This window comes from Toxorhynchites rutilus, chromosome 1 (genome assembly GCF_029784135.1).
Source record: "Toxorhynchites rutilus septentrionalis strain SRP chromosome 1, ASM2978413v1, whole genome shotgun sequence".
In the NCBI taxonomy this organism is placed as follows: domain Eukaryota; kingdom Metazoa; phylum Arthropoda; class Insecta; order Diptera; family Culicidae; genus Toxorhynchites; species Toxorhynchites rutilus.
In genome coordinates, this window is record NC_073744.1 from 106,234,673 (window position 1) to 106,238,819 (window position 4,147).

The 4,147-nt window shown below is 37.7% G+C and overlaps 1 pseudogene; it reads right to left on the reverse strand.

Annotated features, from left to right (window-relative positions):
* Positions 1-1,413: 1,413 nt before the first annotated feature.
* Positions 1,414-2,463, reverse strand: LOC129763614 (replication factor C subunit 3-like; annotated as a pseudogene).
* Positions 2,464-4,147: the final 1,684 nt, after the last annotated feature.

Below are 4,147 nucleotides of genomic sequence, written 5' to 3' on the forward strand. Positions count from 1 at the left end.
TGTAGCTTGAATTAACACATGATGTTTTTTCATCTGTGATTTTCCCAGATCTTCTCATTCTCCAAATTTTATAGCGGAGTGTGAAGCTTCCATTTATGATTCCTACAATTTCAGTAGTTTATAAATTTTAATTGCAATCGCAAAAAAGACTAACAAAAATTAAATGTGCGCTTGCATATCTGGCAACTCAGTCTGGAAGTCCGTGAGGTAAAACGTCAACATCATGCATCTATATGAAATGTCACGATATTGATGCTCGAAAATCAGAAAATCCGGATTTCTGCGTCGTCGGCCATGTTCAGCTGTCATTATGCTCTCAAATGTCATCATATTGTCAATAAAGTTGACCGTGTAAGGTCCGCTTTACGAGAGCGGTGGTTGTGGCGTATGATGGTAGTAGAAATGTGAGTGATCAGACAGTTCCAATCATTTTTGACAATCGCGACGGTTGTTTAGATTAAGAAGGTGGAGTTAACAGGTGGCTCATAATTTACACTATTTAGAAAAGACGTATGAGGAATGGCAAGACGAAAGGTTTGGATTTGTTTATTTTATTACTTACGTTGGTATGGTTACATTTGATTTCGTCGAAGGTATTTGAAGCAGTATAATAAATAAACAGTTGTCGTTGAAAATAGTAACCTAGTAACATTTATGCATATGCTTCCGCAAGCTGGCTCGGCTAATGTGATATGATTTATTCAGGGAATGCTTTGATCGTGGTACCGACATGGTGCATAATTTGCAGCTTTGTTTTTTGTGCTGGTTCATAACGGCAATCAACTGTGCCGACGAAACTGTAGCCAATGTTTAGTATTGTTTAGATACCACCTATGTAAATAAATTCAAACTTACGGGATACGTCCGAACGGCAATTCTGACATTACGTTTTACCTTCCACTTCACTTTCCTTGGTTTAGATTTGTTTGTTGAAATAGAAGTTGTTGTTGTTGTTAGAGATGTCTAAATTTTTCGTTTATTCTATTATCGATTAATAGTGGGCCATCGATTGTGGGGCCATTTTTAAATATTCGAGTCATTCGAACAATTGTCTTTCAGTATTCGAGTATTTATTTCTTGCAGTTAAAATAAACAAACATTCATAATAAAAAAGATTACGGTGTCATAATTTTAAAAGTTATATTAAATATAATTTTCATGGTGCATGGTGCAGCCAAAACCATTATTTGAATGAAATGGTATTTAAGTATATTGATAAATTTACCATTTCATAATTATTTGCGGATCATGAAAATGATTCGATTGAAAACCGACAAGGCGTTTTTTTTTTATTTAGAGTTAATCCTTACCAGATGTTAAGCCTATTGAAGTTTAGTTAATAAACGTGAGATGAACACAAAAATTTCATTTTTTTTTATAAAATGAAAGAAAATTGTGATCTCAAAGAATCGCTCAAAAATCATCCACTACCATTGAGGCTTTATTGAGAAACTTCTTATACAGTGTTACAAACTGCGCCACGAACACGTCCAGATGGAATATATGTTTGCTTTCTTGCTGCATCCAGTGTTCATAATGCCCGGCAAAATTCAATGTTTGCGTCTTCAGACTCATATCGCAATTTTTAACCAGATTCGGTACCAATCCACAGATTATAACATTCGATAGAACGCCTTGAAATAGCAGCTCGTATAGCCGTTCGCTCACCCCCTCCAGCTTATGTGGACTTTGTTCGAGGACAATCTGATTGGCGGTTTCTCGATGGAATATTTGCCAGTCAATTTCCGGTACTTCTTAGTTGACCTTGAACGGTTACTGTTGTACCTTGCAAGCTTCCAGCATGAGGATAGCGTAATTCTTTTCTCCGAAGGAATGTGCTGAAATGCAAATAGTGTTGTTAAATTCAAGAAACAAACAAATGACAATATTACATTCAAAATTTTAAGAATATCCTCCTAACATAGAGCCGGTCCCCTTATTCCCAAGCAACGACTTCTCACCGCGGGAATAACCAGCGAAGTAGAATTGGCGCACAAAATCAATCTGCACCTAGACACATACTTTTCAATGGTTCTTCTCAGCGTATCCTGGGTATCTTTGGTCAGCTAATCCACCACGGACAAAACGAGTCTCATATTCACTCTACCCGCTGGGATCAATTTGATTGATCAAATCCGACACGACCACCCTGTCATATATCCCGGTAACCGATGAATTCAACTCGATGTGGTAATTACTGCTGATGGTACTGATTTCCACCTTCCAGTTCGAGGGCGTAGTGAATTTTATTATTTCATTGCGTAGCCGTTCCACGCCCGGTTGGAAAAGTTTCCACAGCAGATACATGATGCGAGTTTTCTTACTGGCCCGGAAGGACCGTATAACATGAGATGCGGGAAGTCTCCCTGGGACCGAAGATTAATCAGATGCACAACTTACGTTTTGTGGTAGTCCAGTTTGGACAGCTGGCGCGGTAAGGTAGCGGTCAACTCAGAGAGCCATTGTACACAAAAACATTTGATGTATAATACAAAAATACTTGGTGACTTGTTGCTTTCGTGTTGGTATTTGTCAGAGTAAATGCATCACCTCCAGATGTTTTTGAAAATCATCGACAAAAATCTGAAATGTTGATGAAATCTGAGATGCAGATACTTTTGTAACCGTGAGAATAGCAAAGTAATGTACAGGGAATCAAGTCATAAAGAGAAGAAATACCATATCCCTACAGTCTGCAACTGAAAATATAAGTTTGCAACAGGATAGACAGGACATTAAATATCAGTAAAATTGCGAACAAGTCTGCAAATTTAGTATCCTTGCAATGATGAGAAACAAATTTGGTAAAAAAATCGAAGTCGAACGGGTTAAAAAATGCATCATTTTGCTAATTTCAAACCCGATCGGGAGCCGGAATAGAGGGGATACGCAAGCAGTGTTATTCCACAAACTAAGTACTAATACAAATGACACGTGTATTACTACGTAGAGTCGGCGAAGTGCCGCTAAAAACGTTAAGGCCGTCTGAAAAGTTGAAAAGAAAATACATGCCTGAAAACACAATATTCTTCAAATTGTATTTAAAATGAAACTGTATATTCACATCTGGCATCCCTAGTCACAAAGAACGAACACAAAGAGGCGAATGTTGTGAATATCGCCAAACACCAAACCATCAGCTAGACTTTTGAGTGTCGCACTATTCTGACATTTCAGCGACAGGACACTCTGCAAGGAGCTCGGATTTCTACTGTCAAGTAGAAGTTCACCATGCGTTAGTGTTGTGATAATACTCTTCTCACACTATTGGACTGACTTTGTGATGGTCACCTAAGATGATCGTAGTACAAAATTTGTTGATTATCTTTGTGTGAGTACCATCACTTGATTCTCACGACAAATCGCAGCTCTGGACAGCACCCTCTTAGAGAGGGGGTTGAAGTGTCTAACCACCGTGAAAACATTTATTGCGCCCTGAAACCTAAATATGCCTAATTTGGTTTCGTTTACTTCATTAATTCTCGAGTAATACAGAAATTTGTGTTCCATTTGCATGGCCCCGCGCCTAAGAGAAGGGGAAAGAGTATCTAACCACCGTAAAAACATTTATTGCATCCTAAAATCTTCACATGCCAAATTTAGTTTCATTTCCTTGATTAATTCTCGAGTAATGCAGAAATTTGTATTTCATTTGTATGACAGCACCCCCTAAGAGAGGGAGGAGGAGTATTCTGCCACGATAGAATCATTTATTGCATCCTAAAACCTCCACATGCACATTCGTTTCATTTGTTTGATCAATTCTTGAGTAATGTAGAAATTTGTGTTTTATTTGTATGGCAAATCTATCGTCGGCTGAACTGCAAATCAAACTACTAGAATGGGCTCTTTAGAGAAAATTTTTACAAAAAAGACGGGTGGGTAATGTCGGGGACATAACCGGAGTGACGTAGAACTATACAAAGGGGACAGCTTTTGTTAAATATATATTTTAAATATATTGTTTTATTTTCTTCTCCTACGTGAATACCTACCTATCTACCTGAAAAATGGATTAGTTTACTGTTTACTCTTTATGAATATGTTGATGGTTCTGAAAAGAACCTTTGGTGTTGTGTTTTTGTTATCACTCGATATTCCCATCTTGTTCGGTTAAACCTTCCTGTTTAGCTATTTCGTTTGCCAC